Source organism: Arachis stenosperma, chromosome 9, assembly GCF_014773155.1.
Source record: "Arachis stenosperma cultivar V10309 chromosome 9, arast.V10309.gnm1.PFL2, whole genome shotgun sequence".
NCBI classification, from domain to species: domain Eukaryota; kingdom Viridiplantae; phylum Streptophyta; class Magnoliopsida; order Fabales; family Fabaceae; genus Arachis; species Arachis stenosperma.
Window position 1 is genome coordinate 149061393 of NC_080385.1, and position 18709 is coordinate 149080101.

The window sequence follows — 18709 nt, forward strand, 5'->3', positions numbered from 1 at the left end:
TGTGTTTTTTCTCTCTTTTCGAACTTGTATGAGGCAACCAAGCAAACAAAGTCAACACATTGAATATTAAACCAGCTAAAGTCATCTCCTTCTTCCCAAAAATTCAGACCAGAAAATCAGGGATTAAAAGTAGAATTAAGCAATGTAGAAGAGAGATGAACAACAGCAATTTCATTGATATGAGTTCCTCAATATATTTTCCAAATTCAAACCCTTAATCTTGTGCTTTGAACCCAAGTTTTAATATCAACCATTAATTTACAGTAGAAGAAAGTAGCCTCCATTTTTTTTTCTTGTTGCCCAAAATGCATGTGCGAGAGAAGGTGAAATTAACAAGTAATTGACTTGTATGTTAATAGAAATTTTTTACCTTTTTCTTCTATGCTTGATTTAAGCATTTTTTTATTTTGGCTCTATTTTGATTTTACATTGCCTTTAGCATTTTGCTTTTCCCTTTTTTCTTTAATGTTAGATAGAAAAGATGAAACCCTCTTTTTTTCTCTATGTTTTACCCGAAATAACAAAGCTCCTCCTGCATTACATTGGTCTTCTTTTCTTTTCATGAAGCAAGTGAACTGGGTTGTGGGTTTGGTTCCAATGGGCGGCCTTAATTGCACACAATTCTTCTTATTGAACTGGTGGGTTTTTTTGTTTGGGATGCACAATAAAACTTAGGATTACAATACTAAATAATTCATCAAAATATTTTTGGACTATCAATTCAACCAAAACCATGCATGTTTGTCATCACCAAAAATATTATTATTTACTAAACTCAACATCCTAGTCTTCCAGTCTCAATTTCAATTTCTGAAAACAAATACTATATAATAGTGTAAAGAGTAATTTGACAGAAAGGGGTGGAAACTAATGCATGGTACAACTTTTACAATTATAGGAACTATTATGATGCAATTACAATTTGGGAGATTTTTTATATAACCGATTAATTTTATGGGCTATTTTAGAGTTTAATTCGATCTACTCTTAGCTTTTTTCAATAATAATAATAATAATAATAATAATAATAATAATATAATGTAAAATTTCTCATCATTACTAATAGTATATATATTATGGTAAAACGGTTGTGTAAGTTATTTTAGAATGACACTAGAAATAGATCCCAAAGTTATACAAATAAGAAATGTGTACTATGAAAAAATTATTATTCATTATGTTTCTTTTTTTTCCTTTTCACGAAAGTAATAGTTGTTTTCAATGAAATATCAGATGGTTTCAAACATGGTTTCAAACGAATACACAGAGAATACAAGAGGGAATCACCCAATGTTAATATATAGAAATGTATTTAAAGAAAAACATATATAATACACATTACATAACTTTCCCATAAAGAATCAATTTGGTGTTTAATATCCAGTACGTATTCAATTTGTTTTTAAATAGAGTAGTATCATGAATTTTTGATAAGCGGATAATTTATACGCTTTTTGACATTATTTTTAGGTAGTTTTTAGTATGATTTAGTTAGTTTTTACTATATAATTATTAGTTTTTATGCAAGAATCACATTTCTAAACTTTACTATGAGTTTGTATGTTTTTATGTGATTTCAGGTATTTTCTGGCTGAAATTGAGGGACTTGAGCAAAAATCTGATTCAGAAGCTGAAAAAGGACTGCAGATGCTGTTGGATTCTGACCTCCCTACATTCAAAATAAATTTTCTGGAGCTACAGAGGCCTAATTGGTGCGATCTCAATTGCGTTGGAAAGTAGACATCTTGGGCTTTCTAGCAATGTATAATAGTTCATACTTTTTCCAAGATTTAATGGCCCAAACTAGCGTTCCAAGTCAGCATAAAATTTCTGGCGTAAAACGCCCAAACTGGCATAAAAACTAGAGTTAAACACCCAAACTGGCACCAAAGTTGGCGTTTAACTCCAAGAGAAGCCTATGCGCGTGAAAGCTTCAATGCTCAACCCAAGCACACACCAAGTGGGCTCCGAAAGTGGATTTCTACATCATTTACTTATTTCTGTAAACCCTAGGTTACTAGTTCTCTATAAATAAGACATTTTACTATTGTATTTTCATCTTTTTTATCATATGTGATCTTTTGATCAACTTTGATCTTGGGATCAGGTCTTAGAACCCTTTTCGTTTGTTTCATGCTATTTGGAAGGCATGGCCAACTTGTTCTTATGTATTTTCAACGGTGGAGTTTCTACACACCATAAATTAAGGTGTGGAGCTCTGCTGTTCCTCATGAATCAATGCAATTACTACTGTTTTCTATTAAATTCAAGTTTATTCTTGTTCTAAAATATTCACTCGTATTTCAACCTGGTGGATGTGATGATCTGTGACACTCATCATTATCCCCCTTATGAATGCGTGCCTAACAACCACCTCCGTTCTATCTGCGAGAGCTTGAGTGTGTATCTCTTGGCCTCCTGGTTCACGACGCATGGTTGCCTCTCCTGACAACAGAGCTTTCATTCCGTGCGATCAGAGTCTTCGTGGTATAAGCTAGAATCACTTGGGCAGCATTCTTGATATCCGGAAAGTCTAAACCTTGTCTGTGGTATTTCAAGTAGGATCTGGGATGGGATGACTGTGACGAGCTTCAAACTCGCGAGTGTTGGGCGCAGTGATAGTGTGCAAAAGGATCAATGGATCTTATTCTGACATGATCGAGAACCGACAAATGATTAGCTATGCGGGAAACCGTAGAGGACCATTTTCACTAAGAGGATGGATGGTAGCCATTTACAACGGTGAACCACCTACATACAACTTGCCATGGAAAGGAGTAAGAATGATTGGATGAAGGCAATAGGAAAGCAGAGGCTCAGAGGGAACAAAGCATCTTCTTACGCTTATCTGAAATTCCCACCAATGAATTGCATAAGTATTTCTATCCTATTTTATGTTTTATTTATCTTTTAGTTATCAAAACCCCAAAACCATTTGAGTTCGCTTGACTGAGATTTACAAGATGACCATATCTTGCTTCAAGCCGACAATCTTCGTGGGATCGACCCTTACTCACGTAAGTTATTACTTGGACGACCCAGTGCACTTGCTGGTTAGTTGCACAGAGTTGTGTATCACGATTTTGTGTACCAAGTTTTTGGCGCCGTTACCAGTGATTGTTCGAGTTTGGACAACTGACGGTTCATCTTGTTGCTTAGATGAGGTATTTTTATTTTTATTTTGTTCTTCAGAATTTTTAAGAATGAATTCTAGAGTTTCAGATGATGCTTTTATTATCACAGGAGCTAGTTGATTCCCATCAATTTAGCCGTTGTATGTAATGTCCTGCTAAAGCTTGATTAACCATGCCTAATCCATTTAGACTGAAGTTTTAGACTAACATTGCATGATTCCTGGAATTCTTATTAAAAATTTTGAGTTTCTTATTCTCTTGTTCAAAATAATTTTCGAAAAAAAAATACAAAAAAATCATAAAATCATAAAATCAAAAATATTTTGTGCTTCTTGTTTGAGTCTAGTGTCAATTTTTAAGTTTGGTGTCAATTGCATGTTTTCATTTTTCTTGCAAATTATCGAAAACTCATGCATTATGTTCTTCATTGATCTTCAAGTTGTTCTTGATGATTTTCTTTGTCTGATCTTCAAATTCTCTTGTTTTGTGTCTTTTGTTGTTTCTCATGTGCATTCTCAAATTGTTAGTATCTCTAGTATGAAAATTTCTAAGTTTAGTATCTTGCATGTCTTTCTTTTCTTAAAAAAATTTTCAAAAATGTGTTTTTGATGTTCATCATGACCTTCATAGTGTTCTTGGTGTTCATTTTGACATTCAAAGTGTCTTGCATGCATTCCTTGTTTTGATCTTAGTTTTCATGTTTAATTTTATTCTGTTGTTTTTCTCTCTCATCATTAAAAATTCAAAAAAATGTCTTTTCAAGTCAAAAATACAGATAATTGAAGATTCAGAATATACAGCAGAGGAATCACAGAGAAAAAGCTGGGCGTTCAAAACGCCCAATGAAGAAGGAATTCTGGCGTTTAAACACCAGCCAGGGTACCTGGCTAGGCGTTTAACGCCCAAGAAGGTAGACAAGTGGGCGTTAAACGCCAGAATGGATGCTATTCTGGGCGTTTAATGCCAGGATAGCACCAAGGAGGTAGTTTTGTTTTCAATTCAAATCTTTTTCAATTTTTCAAGTTTTAAACTAATTTTTCAAAATCTTATCTTTTTCATATCTTCTCATATCAATCATATCTTTTTCAAAATCAAATCTTTTTCATTTTTCTTTTAATATTTTCGAAAATCCTTGCTAACAATTAATGTTGTGATTCAAAAATTTCAAGTTTGTTACTTTCTTGTTAAGAAAGGTTCAATATTTGAATTTTAGAATCATATCTTTTAATTTCTTGTTAGTCAAGTCATCAATTTTAAAAATCAAATCTTTTTCAACAATATCTTTTCAATCATATCTTTTTTAAAAATCAAATTTTCTTCAATCATATCTTTTCAATCATATCTTTTTAAAATCAAATTTTTTTCAATCATATCTCTTTTAATTTGATTTCAAACTTTTTTTCTCTAACTTCTTATCTTTTCAAAATTATTTCCAAATATTTTTCAACTAATCACTATTTCTTATCTTTTTCAAAACCAACTAACCACTTTTTCAAAAATCTTTTTAATTAACCAACTAATTTAATTTTAAAATTTTTGAAAATTCCCTCTCTCATCTCCTTCTAATTAATCACTAACACTCCTCCTCTCTTAATAATTCGAACACTCTTCTCTTTTTATATGTTCGAATTCTTCTTTATCTACCTCATCCTTCTATTCTTCTTTCCCTCTGACACATCAAGGAATCTCTATATTGTGACATAGAGGATTCCATACTTTTTTGTTCTCTTCTCTTTCATATGAGTAGAAACAAAGATAAAGGCATTCTTGTTGAAGGTGATCCTGAACCTGAAAGGACTCTGAAGAGGAAGCTAAGAGAAGCTAAAGCACAACTCTCTAGAGAGGACCTGACAGAAATTTTCGAAAAAGAAAAAGACATGGCAGCCGAAAATACAACAATGCCAACAATGTAAGGAAGGTGCTTGGTGACTTTACTGCACCAACTCCCAACTTCTATGGGAGAAGCATCTCAATTCCTGCCATTGGAGCAAACAACTTTGAGCTTAAGCCTCAATTAGTTTCTCTGATGCAACAAAATTGCAAGTTTTATGGACTTCTATTGGAAGATCCTCATCAGTTCTTGGCTGAATTTTTGCAAATCTGTGACACTGTTAAGACCAATGGAGTTGATCCCGAGGTCTACAGACTCATGCTTTTCCCTTTTACTGTAAGAGACAGAGCTAGCATATGGTTGAACTCACAACCTAGAGACAGTCTAAACTCTTGGAAAAAGCTTGTCAATGCCTTCTTAGCTAAATTCTTTCTACCTCAAAAGATGAGTAAGCTTAGAGTGGAAGTTCAAACCTTTAAACAAAAGGAAGGTGAATCCCTCTATGAAGCTTGGGAAAGATATAAGCAATTGATCAGAAGGTGTCATTCTGACATGCTTTCAGAATGGAGCATCATAGGTATTTTCTATGATGATCTATCTGAGTTATCCAAGATGTCATTAGACCATTCTGCAGGTGGATCTATTCATCTGAAGAAAATACCTGCAGAAGCTCAGGAACTCATTGAAATGGTTGCAAATAACCAGTTCATGTACACTTCTGAAAGAAATCCTGTGAATAATGGGACAACTCAGAAGAAAGGAGTTCTTGAGATTGATACTCTGAATGCCATATTGGCTCAGAACAAATTATTGACTCAGTAAGTCAATATAATTTCTCAAAATCTGACTGGATTGTAAGCTGCATCTGGCAGTGCTAAGGAAGCCTCCTCTGAAGAAGAAGCTTATGACCCTGAGAATCTTACAATGGAAGAGGTGAATTACATGGGAGAACCCTATGGAAACACCTACAATTCTTCATGGAGGAATCACCCAAATTTCTCATGGAAGGATCAACAGAAGCCTCAACAAGGCTTTAATAATAATAATGGTAGGAGAAATAGGTTTGGCAATAGCAAACCTTTCTCTTCATTTTCTCAGCAACAGACAGAGAACTCTGAGCAGAATTGCTCTAGCTTAGCAACCATAGTCTCTGATCTATCTAAGACCACACTAAGTTTTATGAATGAAACAATATCCTCCATTAGAAATTTGGAGGTACAAGTGGGTCAATTGAGTAAGAAAGTTACTGAAACTCCTCCTAGTACTCTCCCAAGAAATACAGAAGAAAATCCCAAGAGAGAGTGCAAGGCCATAACCACGTCCAACATGGCCGAATCTGTGGAGGAAGGAAAGGCAGTGATTCCCAGTGAGGAAGACCTCATGGGACGTCCACTGACCACTAGGTAGTTCCCCTCTGTGGAACCAAGGAAATCTGAGGCTCCTACAGACACCATAGAGATTCCATTGAACCTACTTCTGCCATTCATGAGCTCTGATGAGTATTCTTTCTCTGAAGAGGATGAAGATATTACTGAAGAGAAAGTTGCTCAATATCTAGGAGCAATCATGAAGCTGAGTGCCAAATTATTTGGTAATGAGACTTGGGAGGATGAACCTCCATTGCTCATTAAAGAACTAAGTACATTGGCTCAGCTAAAGATACCTCAAAAGAAACCAGACCCTGGAAGGTTCTTAATACCTTACACCATTGGCACCATGACCTTTGAGAAGGCTCTGTGTGACCTGGGGTCAAGTGTAAACCTCATGCCACTCTCTTTAATGGAGAAACTAGGGATCTTTGAGGTACAAGCTGCAAGAATATCACTGGAGATGGCAGACAATTCAAGGAAATAGGCTTATGGACTTGTAGAGGATGTCTTAGTGAAGGTTGAAGGCCTTTACATCCCTGCTGAATTCATAATCCTGGACACTGGAAAGAATAAAGATGAATCCATCATCCTTGGCAGACCCTTCCTAGCCACAGCAAAAGCTGTGATTGATGTTGACAGAGGAGAATTGATCCTTCAAGTGAATGAGGACTATCTTGTGTTTAAGGCTCAAGGATCTCCTTCTGTACACATGGAGAAGAAGCATGAAAAGCTTCTCTCAATACAGAGTCAAACAGAGCCCCCACATTCAAACTCTAAGTTTGGTGTTGGGAGGCCCCAACCATGCTCTGAACATCTATGAAGCTCCATGAGAGCTCACTGTCAAGCTATTGACATTAAAGAAGTGCTTATTGGGAGGCAATCCAATTTTTATTTTCCAATTTCCATTGTTATTTTATGTTTTCTTTAGGTTAATGATCATGTGGAGTCACAAAAACAATTACAAAAATCAAAGTAAATTCAAAAAACAGCATTAAAATAGCACACCCTGGAGGAGGAGCTTACTGGCGTTTAAACGCCAGTAAGGGTAGCAAAATGGGCGTTAAACGCCCAGTCTGGCACTATTCTAGGCGTTTAACGCCAAAAAAGGGCACCAGACTGGCATTTAACACCAGAAAAGGGCACCAAGTTGGCGTTCAACGCCAGAAAAGGAAGAAAAGTTGGCGTTTAACGCCAGAAAGGGAAGAAAAGCTGGCGTTAAACGCCAGAAATGGGCAGCAACCTGGCGTTTAACGCCAGGATCAGCACTCAGAGGGCATTTACACACCAGAATGGTGTAGGGATGAGAAATCCTTGACACCTCAGAATCTGTGGACACCACAGGATCCCCACCTACCTCAGCTCACTTTCTCTCTTCTTCACACATTCCAATAACACCCTTCCCTCAAATACCCTTCACCACTCACATTCACCCACTCTTCCCCAAAAACCCCACCTACCCCACCTTTCAAAATTCAATAACTTTTCCTCCCAAACCCAACCCCTCTCTCCACTCCTATATAAACCCCTTATCCCTCCTTCATTTTCACACATCATAAACACTTTTTCCCCCCTTGGCCGAACCACTCAAACCTCTCCATCCCCTCCATTTTCTTCTTTTTCTCCTCCATTCTTTCTTCTTTTGCTCGAGGACGAGCAAACATTTTAAGTTTGGTGTTGGAAAAAGCGTTGCCTTTTTATTTTCAATAACCATTAATGGCACATAAGGCCGGAGAAACCTCTAGAAAGAGGAAGGGGAAGACAATTGCTTCCAACTCCGAGTCATGAGAGATGGAGAGATTCATCTCAAAAGCCCATCACTAAAAAAAGGATGGAGCAAACAAGAGAGCCCACTTATGGACCTCAAGGGATACATTTTCCTCCACACAACTATTGGGAGAAACTAAGGATAGGAGCACCAAAATCACTAAGGATGGAGCACCAAAAGCACTCCATTATCCTCCATGAAATCAGAGAGGATTAAATAGCCATGAGGGAAGAGCAACAAAGGCAAGGAAGAGACATAGAGGAGCTCAGGCATTCCATTGGATCTTCAAGAGGAAGAACTAGCCGCTATCACTAAGGTGGACTCGTTCTTTGATTTCCTTGTTCTTATTTTTCTGTTTTTCGATTTTTATATTTTATGTGTTATCTATGTTTGTGTCTTCATTACATGATCATTAGTGTCTAGTGTCTATGTCTTAAAGCTAAGAATAATTCCATGAATCCTTCACCTCTCTTAAATGAAAAATGTGCCTAATTACAAAAGAATGAGAAGTACTTGAATTTCAAATTTTATCTTGAAATTAGTTTAATTATTTTGATGTGGTGGCAATATTTTTTGTTTTTCTGAATGAATACTTGAACAATGCATATTTTTTATAGTGAATTTTATGAATGTTAAATTTGTTAGCTCTTGAAAGAATAATGAACAAAGAGAAATGTTTATTGATAATATGAAAAATTATGAAATTGATTCTTGAAGCAAGAAAAAGCAGTGAAAAAAAAGAAAAGAAAAAGCATGCGAAAAAAAAGAAAAAAAAAGAGAGAGAAGAAAGAAAAAGCAAGCAAAAAAAGCCAATAGCCTTTTAAACCAAAAGGCAAGGGTAAAAAGGATCCAAGACTTTGAGCATTAATTGATAGGAGGGACCAAGGGAATAAAATCATGGCCTAAGCGGCTAAATCAAGCTGTCCCTAACCATGTGCTTGTGTCATGAAGGTCCAAGTGAAAAGCTTGAGACTGAGTGGTTAAAGTCGTGATCCAAAGCAGAAAGAGTGTGCTTAAGAACTCTGGACACCTCTAACTGGGGACTTTAGAAAAGCTGAGTCACAATCTGAAAAGGTTCACCCAGTTATGTGTCTGTGGCATTTATGTATCCGGTGGTAATACTGGAAAACAATATGCTTAGGGTCACGGCCAAGACTCATAAAGTAGCTGTGTTCAAGAATCAACATACTAAACTAGAAGAATCAATAACACTATCTAAATTCTGAGTTCCTATAGGTGCCAATCATTCTGAATTTCAAAGGATAAAGTGAGATGCCAAAACTGTTCAGAAGCAAAAAGCTACTAGCCCCGCTCATCAAATTGGGACTAGGTTTTATTGATATTGTGAGATTCATTGTATATTCTCTTTTTTTATCCTATTTTGTTTTCAGTTGCTTGGGGACAAGCAACAATTTAAGTTTGGTGTTGTGATGAGCAAATAATTTATACGCTTTTTGGCATTATTTTTAGGTAGTTTTTAGTATGATTTAGTTAGTTTTTAGTATATAATTATTCATTTTTATGCAAAAATCACATTTCTGGACTTTACTATGAGTTTGTGTGTTTTTCTGTGATTTTAGGTATTTTCTGGCTGAAATTGAGGGACCTGAGCAAAAATCTGATTCAGAAGCTAAAAAAGGACTGCAGATGCTGTTAGATTCTGACCTCCCTGTACTCGAAATGGATTTTCTGGAGCTACAGAAGCCCAATTGGCACGCCCTCAATTGCGTTGGAAAGTAGACATCTTGGGCTTTCCAGTAATGTTTAATAGTCTATACTGTTCTCGAGATTTGATGGCCCAAATTGGCATTCCAAGTCAGCATAAAATTTCTGGCGTAAAACACCCAAACTGGCATAAAAGCTGGAGTTAAATGCCCAAACTGGCACCAAAGCTGGCGTTTAACTCCAAGAGAAGCCTATGTGTGTGAAAGCTTCAATGCTCAGCCCAAGCACATATCACGTGGACCCCGGAAGTAGATTTCTGCATCATTTACTTATTTCTGTAAACCCTAGATTACTAGTTCTATATAAATATGACCTTTTACTATTGTATTTTCATCTTTTTTATCATCTATGATCTTTTGATCATCTTTGATCTTGGGATCAGGTCTTAGAACCCTTTTTTGTTTGTTTCATGTAATTTGGGAGGCATGGCCATTCGGCCGCCTAGACCTTGTTCTTATGTATTTTCAATGGTGGAGTTTCTACACACCATAGATTAAGGTGTGGAGCTCTGCTGTTCCTCATGAATCAATGCAATTACTACTATTTTCTATTCAATTCAAGCTTATTCTTGTTCTAAGATATTCACTCGTACTTCAACCTGGTGGATGTGATGATCCGTGACACTCATCATTATCCCCCCTTATGAACGTGTGCCTGACAATCACCTCCGTTCTATCTGCGAGAGCTTGAGTGTGTATCTCTTGGCCTCCTGGTTCACGATGCATGGTTGCCTCTCCTGACAACAAAGCTTCAATTCCGTGCGATCAGAGTCTTCGTGGTATAAGCTAGAATCACATGGACCACATTATTGAGATCCGGAAAGTCTAAACCTTGTCTGTGGTATTCCGAGTATGATCTGGGATGGGATGACTGTGACGAGCTTCAAACTCGCGAGTGTTGGGCGCAGTGACAGTGTGTAAAAGGATCAATGGATCTTATTCCGACATGATCGAGAACCGACAGATGATTATCCATGCAGGAAACCGTAGAGGACCATTTTTACTGAGAGGATGGATGGTAGCCATTGACAACGGTGATCCACCTACATACAGCTTGTCATGGAAAGGAGTAAGAATGATTGGATGAAGGAAATAGGAAAGCAAAGGCTCAGAGGGAACAAAGCATCTTCATACGCTTATCTGAAATTCTCACCAATGAATTGCATAAGTATTTCTATCCTATTTTATGTTTTATTTATCTTTTAGTTATCAAAACCCCATAACCATTTGAATCTGCCTGACTGAGATTTACAAGATGACTGATGAGCGGATAATTTGTATGCTTTTTGGCATTGTTTTTAGTATGTTTTTAGTATGATCTAGTTAGTTTTTAGTATATTTTTATTAGTTTTTAATTAAAATTCACTTTTCTGGACTTCACTATGAGTTTGTGTGTTTTTCTGTGATTTCAGGTATTTTCTGGCTGAAATTGAGGGACCTGAGCAAAAATCTGATCCAGAGACTCAAAAGGACTGCAGATGCTGTTGGATTCTGACCTCCCTGCACTCGAAGTGGATTTTTTGGAGCTACAGAAGCCCAATTGGCGCGCTCTCAATGGCGTTGGAAAGTAGACATCCTGGGCTTTCCAGCAATATATAATAGTCCATACTTTGCCCAATATTTGATGGCCCAAACTGGCGTTCAAAGTCACCTCAAGAAATTCCAGCGTTAAACGCCGGAACTGGCACCTAAATGGGAGTTAAACGCCCAAACTGGCATAAAAGCTGGCGTTTAACTCCAAGGAGAGTCTCTACACGAAAATGCTTCATTGCTCAGCCCAAGCACACACCAAGTGGGCCCGGAAGTAGATTTTTATGTCATTTACTCACCCTTGTACACCTTAGGCTACTAGTTTTCTATAAATAGGACCTTTTACTATTGTATTAGATATCGGGGTAGCTATCTTCTAATTTTATGCTATCTTAGATCATTTGGGAGGCTGGCCATTCGGCCATGCCTAGACCTTGTTCTTATGTATTTTCAACGGTGGAGTTTCTACACACCATAGATTAAGGTGTGGAGCTCTGCTGTACCTCGAGTATTAATGCAATTACTATTGTTCTTCTATTCAATTCCGCTTGTTCTTTGTCCAAGATATCACTTGTTCTTCAACTTGATGAATGTGATGATCCGTGACACTCATCATCATTCTCACCTATGAACAAGGTGACTGACAACCATTCTTGTTCTACAAGCATTCGAGGCCCTAGTGTTTATCTCTTGGATTTCTGATTGCATGATGCATGGTTGATCGCCTGACAACCGAGTGCTCGTCTGACAAATGAGCCAGCCATTCCGTGAGATCAGAGTCTTCGTGGTATAGGCAAGAACTGATGGCGGCATTCAAGAGAATCCGGAAGGTCTAACCTTGTCTGTGGTATTCTGAGTAGGATTCAATGATTGAATGACTGTGACGTGCTTCAAACTCCTGAGGGCGGGGCGTTAGTGACAGACGCAAAAGAATCACTGGATTCTATTCCGGCCTGATTGAGAACCGACAGATGGTTAGCCTATGCTGTGACAGAGCATCAGGGACGTATTTCCAATGAGAGGATGGGAGGTAGCCACTGACAACGGTGAAACCCTACATGAGCTTGCCATGGAAAGGAGTAAGAAGGATTGGATGAAGACTGTAGGAAAGCAGAGAGACGGAAGGGAAGGCATCTTCATACGCTTGTCTGAAGCTCTTACACCAATGATATACATAAGTATCTCTATCTTTATCTTTATGCTTTATTCGTTTATCACTATACCCATTTGAGTCTGCCTGACTGAGATTTACAAGGTGACCATAGCTTGCTTCATACCACTAATCTCCGTGGGATCGACCCTTACTCGCGTAAGGTATTACTTGGACGACCCAGTGCACTTGCTGGTTAGTTGTGCGAAGTTGTAGTGATCACAATTTCGTGCACCAAGTTTTTGGCGCCGTTGCCGGGGATTGTTCTTGTGTATGGACAACTGACGGTTCATCTTGTTGCTTAGATTGGGCATTTATTTTTTTTCGAAATTCTTGAAGATGAACTCTAGAGTTTCATGATGATTTGTTGAAATCTGGCTGGCTGAGAAGCCATGTCTAATCTCATTGGACCGAGGTTTCAACTTATCATCACAGAAGCTTGTTGATTTTTTATCAGTCTTGCTTTTGGAGCAGTGATCTGCTAAGGCTTGGCTGGCCTTTGGCCATGTCTAGTATTTTGGACCGAAGCTTTCTTTGAAAGCTTGGCTGGCTGTGAAGCCATGTCTAATTCCTGGACCGGAGTCTTAGACTAGCATTGCACTGATTCCTGGAAGTCTCATTAAGAATTTTGATATCTTTTTTTTTTCACTTAATTTTCGAAAATCACAAAAAAATTTTTACAAAAGCATAAAAACCAAAAATATTTGATGTTTCTTGCTTGAGTCTAGTGTCTCATCTTAAGTTTGGTGTCAATTGCATACATTCATTCATGTGTCTTAAGGATCTTCAAGTAATTCTTGATGATTTCTTACTCTGATCTTTGAATTCTTTTGACTTGAGTGTTTATGTGTCTCATGTAGTGTCAGTAGTATACAAACTGCTAAGTTTGGTGTCTTGCATGCATTGTTATTTGATTCTTGTTGCATTTTGATTATTAAAAATCCAAAAATATTTTTAATTTGTGTCTTTTCAAGTCAATAATACAAAGAATTGAAGATTCAGAACATACTGCAGAGGAATTATACAGAAAAAGCTGGGCGTTCAAAACGCCCAGTGAAGAAGGACAGACTGGCGTTTAAACGCCAGCCAGGGTACCTGGTTGGGCGTTTAACGCCCAAAAAGGGTGCATTTTGGGCGTTAAACGCCAGAATGTATACCATTCTGGGCGTTTAACGCCAGGATGGTGCTAGGAGGAAGATTTTGTTTTCAAATCAATTTTTTTTTTAATTTTTTCAAAATCAAATCTTTTTCAAATCATATCTTTTCAATCAAATGTTTTCAAAATCAATTTCTTTCCTTTTTCAAAGATACTTACTAACAATTAATGATTTGATTGAACATCTCAAGTTTGTTACCTTTTCTGCTGAGAAAGGTTTAATGTTTGAATCATATCTTTTCTTGTTAGGCAAGTCATTAATTTTTAAAATCATATCTTTTCAAATTGTTTTCAAATCATATCTTTTAAAATGTTTTTCAAATCATATTTTCTCAATCACATTTTCTTAAAACCAATCATATCTTCTTAACCACATCTTTTTCAAAATAAGTCTTCAATCAAATCTTTTTAATTTCTAATTTCAAAATCTTTTTCAAAAATCACTTGATTTCTTTTTCACTTTGAATTTTCGAAAATTATCAATCAATTTTTCAAAATGTTTTCAAAATCTTTTTAATTGAATTTTCGAAAATTCACTTCCCTCCTTCTCACATCCTTCTATTTATGGAGTACTACTCCTTCTCAATGCACAATTCGAACCTTATCTAATTAAAGTTCGAATTCTTCTTCTCCTTCTTCTTTCTATTTCTCTTTTCCTCTGACACCTCAAGGAATCTCTATACTGTGACATAGAGGATTCCATATCTTCTTGTTCTCTTCTCTTTCATATGAGCAGGAGCAGAGACAAAGGCATTCTTGTTGAAGCTGACCCTGAACCTGAAAGGACCTTGAAGAGAAAGCTAAGAGAAGCCAAAGCACAACTCTCTTTAGAGGACCTGACCGAATTCTTCAAAGAAGAAGAACTCATGGCAGCCGAAAATAACAACAATACCAACAATGCAAGGAAGGTGCTGGGTGACTTTACTGCACCTACTCCTGACTTCTATGGGAGAAGCATCTCTATCCCTGCCATTGGAGCAAACAACTTTGAGCTTAAGCCTCAGTTGGTTTCTCTACTGCAACAGAATTGCAAGTTCCATGGACTTCCAATGGAAGATCCACATCAGTTTTTAGCTGAGTTCTTGCAAATCTGTGACACAGTCAAGACTAATGGGGTTGACCCTGAGGTCTACAGACTGATGCTATTCCCTTTTGCTGTAAGAGACAGAGCTAGAATATGGTTGGACTCTCAACCTAAGGATAGCCTGGACTCTTGGGAAAAGCTAGTCAATGCCTTCTTGGCAAAGTTCTTTCCACCTCAAAAATGGAGTAAGCTTAGAGTGGAAGTCCAAACCTTCAGACAAAAGGATGGAGAATCCCTCTATGAAGCTTGGGAAAGATACAAACAATTGATCAGAAAATGTCCCTCAGACATGCTTTCTGAATGGAGCATCATAGGTATTTTCTATGATGGTCTCTCTGAACTATCTAAGATGTCCTTGGATAGCTCTGCTGGAGGATCTCTTCATCTGAAGAAGAGGCCTACAGAAGCTCAAGAGCTCATTGAAATGGTTGCAAATAACCAATTCATGTACACTTCTGAGAGAAATCCTGTGAACAATGGGACAAGTCAGAAGAAAGGAGTTCTTGAGATTGATACTCTGAACGCCATTTTGGCTCAGAATAAAATATTGACTCAACAAGTCAATTTGATTTCTCAAAGTCTGTCTGGAATGCAAAATGCACCTGGCAGTACTAAGGATGCTTCATCTGAGGAAGAAGCTTATGATCCTGAGAACCCTTCAATGGAAGAGGTGAATTACCTAGGAGAACCCTATGGAAACACCTATAATTCTTCATGGAGAAATCACCCAAATTTCTCATGGAAGAATCAAGAGAAACCACAACAAGGTTTCAACAACAACAATGGTGGAAGAAACAGGTTTAGCAATGGCAAGCCTTTTCCATCATCTTCTCAGCAACAGACAGAGAATTCTAAGCAGAACCCCTCTGACTTAGCAACCATGGTCTCTGATCTAATCAAAACCACCCAAAGTTTCATGACTGAAACAAGGTCTTCCATTAGGAATTTGGAAGCACAAGTGGGACAGCTGAGTAAGAAAATTACTGAACTCCCTCCAAGCACTCTTCCAAGCAATACAGAAGAAAATCCAAAAGGAGAGTGCAAAGCCATCAATATGGCCGAATTTGGAGAGGAAGGAGAGGAAGTGAACGCCACTGAGGAAGACCTCAATGGGCGTGCATCAACCTCCTCTGAGTTCCCCAATGAGGAACCATGGGAATCTGAGGCTCAAAATGAGACCATAGAGATTCCATTGGACTTACTTCTGCCATTCATGAGCTCTGATGAGTATTCTTCCTCTGAAGAGGATGAGTATGTCACTGAAGAGCAAGTTGCTAAATACCTTGGAGCAATCATGAAGCTAAATGACAAGTTATTTGGAAATGAGACTTGGGAAGATGAACCTCCTTTGCTCACCAAAGAACTGGATGACTTGTCTAGGCAGAAATTACCTCAAAAGAGACAAGATCCTGGGAAGTTTTCCATACCTTGTACCATAGGCACCATGACCTTCAAGAAGGCCCTGTGTGACTTAGGGTCAAGTGTAAACCTCATGCCTCTCTCTGTAATGGAGAAGTTAGGGATCTTTGAGGTACAAGCTGCAAGAATCTCATTAGAGATGGCAGACAACTCAAGAAAACAAGCTCATGGACTTGTAGAGAATGTTTTGGTAAAGGTTGAAGACCAGTACATTCCTACTGATTTCATAGTCCTAGAGACTGGGAAGTGCATGGATGAAACCATCATCCTTGGCAGACCCTTCCTAGCCACAGCAAAGGCTGTGATTGATGTTGATGGAGGTGAACTGATCATTCAAGTGAATGAAGAATCCTTTGTGTTTAAGGCTCAAGGATACCCCTCTGTCATCATGGAGAAGAAGCATGAAGAGCTTCTCTCAAATCAGAGACAAACAGAGCCCCCACATTCAAACTCTAAGTTTGGTGTTGGGAGGTTCCAACATTGCTCTGAGTATCTGTGAGGCTCCATGAGAGCCCTCTGTCAAGCTACTGACATTAAAGAAGCGCTTGTTGGGAGGCAACCCAATGATTATATTTTATATATTTCTCTTTGTTATTTTATGTCTTTTGTAGGTTGATGATCATAAGAAGTCACAAAATCCATTGAAAAAGCAAAAACAGAATGAAAAACAGGAAGAAAAACAGCACACCCTGGAGGAAGAACTCACTGGCGTTTAAACGCCAGTGAGGCTAGCAGTTGGGCGTTTAACGCCCAGTCTGGCACCATTCTGGGCGTTTAACGCCAGAAAGGGGCACCAGACTGGCGTTAAACACCAGAAAAGGGCAAGAACCTGGCGTTAAACGCCAGGAATGGGCATCAGCCCGGCGTTTAACGCCAGAAATGGCTCAAAACGTGGATTTTGATGCCAATTGGTGCAGGGATGACTTTTCCTTGACACCTCAGGATCTGTGGACCCCACAGGACCCCCACCAACCCCACAACCACTCTCTCTCTTCTTCCACCATTCACCAATCACCTCAATACCTCTTCCCCAAAAACCCCTCACCTATCAAATCCCATCTTTCTCTTCACCACTCACATCCATCCTTCATAAAACCCCACCAACCTCACCCTTCAAATTCAAACCCCTTTTCCTCCCAAACCCACCCATGATGGCCGAACCATATCACCCCCTCTCCCCTATATAAACCCTTCTTCACTCCTTCATTTTCACACAACCTAAACACCACTTCTACCCCTCCTTGGCCGAATACATAAGCCACTCCCTTCTTCATCATTTCTTCTTCTTCTACTCTCTTCTTTCTTCTTTTGCTCGAGGACGAGCAAACCTTTTAAGTTTGGTGTGGTAAAAGCGTTGCTTTTTCGTTTTCCATAACCATTTATGGCATCCAAGGCCGGAGAAACCTCTAGAAAGAGGAAATGGAAGGCAAAAGCTTCCACCTCCGAGTCATGGGAGATGGATAGATTCATCTCAAGGGTGCATCAAGACCACTTCTATGAAGTTGTGGCCTTGAAGAAGGTGATCCCCGAGGTCCCCTTTTCACTCAAAAAGGGTGAATATCCGGAGATCCACCATGAGATCCGAAGAAGAGGTTGGGAAGTGCTCACCAACCCCATTCAACAAGTCGGAATCTTGATGGTTCAAGAGTTCTATGCCAATGCATGGATCACCAAGAACCATGATCAAAGTGTGAACCCGAATCCAAAGAATTATCTTACTATGGTTCGGGGGAAATACTTGGATTTTAGTCCGGAAAGTGTAAGGTTGGCATTCAATTTGCCCATGATGCAAGGAGATGAACATCCTTACACTAGAAGGGTCAACTTTGATCAAAGGTTGGACCAAGTCCTCACAGTCATATGTGAAGAGGGCGCACAATGGAAGAGAGATTCAAGAGGCAAGCCGGTTCAATTGAGAAGGAATGACCTCAAACCCGTGGCTAGAGGATGGTTGGAGTTTATCCAACGCTCAGTCATTCCCACTAGCAACCGGTCCGAAGTTACTCTAGACCGGGCCATCATGATTCATAGCATCATGATTGGAGAAGAAGTGGAAGTTCATGAGGTTATAGCCCAAGAACTCTACAAGGTGGCGGACAAGTCCTCTACCTTGGCAAGGTTAGCCTTTTCTCACCTCATTTGTCACCTCTGTTATTCAGTTGGAGTTGACATAGAGGGAGACATCACCATTGATGAGGATAAGCCCATTACCAAGAAAAGGATGGAGCACACAAGAGACCCCTCTCATCATGAGATCCCTGAGATGCCTCAAGGGATGCACTTTCCTCCACAAAACTATTGGGAGCAACTAAACACCTCCCTAGGAGAATTAAGTTCCAACATGGGACAACTAAGGGTGGAGCACCAAGAACACTCCATTCTCCTCCATGAAATAAGAGAAGATCAAAGAATCATGAGAGAGGAGCAAAAAAGGCAAGGAAGAGACATTGAGGAGCTTAAGCACTCCATAGGACCTTCAAGAGGAAGGAAGAGCCGCCATCACTAAGGTGGACCCGTTCCTTGATTTCCTTGTTCTTTATTCTTCT

At 38.6% G+C, this 18709-nt stretch overlaps 2 non-coding genes across 2 annotated transcripts; both read right to left on the reverse strand.

The window, feature by feature from the left end:
* Nucleotides 1-5415: 5415 nt before the first annotated feature.
* On the reverse strand, nt 5416-5519 carry LOC130953471 (small nucleolar RNA R71). The gene has a single exon (XR_009075641.1). It is a non-coding gene; the product is annotated as a small nucleolar RNA R71 (small nucleolar RNA).
* A 9412-nt stretch (nt 5520-14931) lies between these two features.
* LOC130953253 (small nucleolar RNA R71) lies at nt 14932-15039 on the reverse strand. Its single transcript, XR_009075424.1, has one exon. It is a non-coding gene; the product is annotated as a small nucleolar RNA R71 (small nucleolar RNA).
* Nucleotides 15040-18709: the final 3670 nt, after the last annotated feature.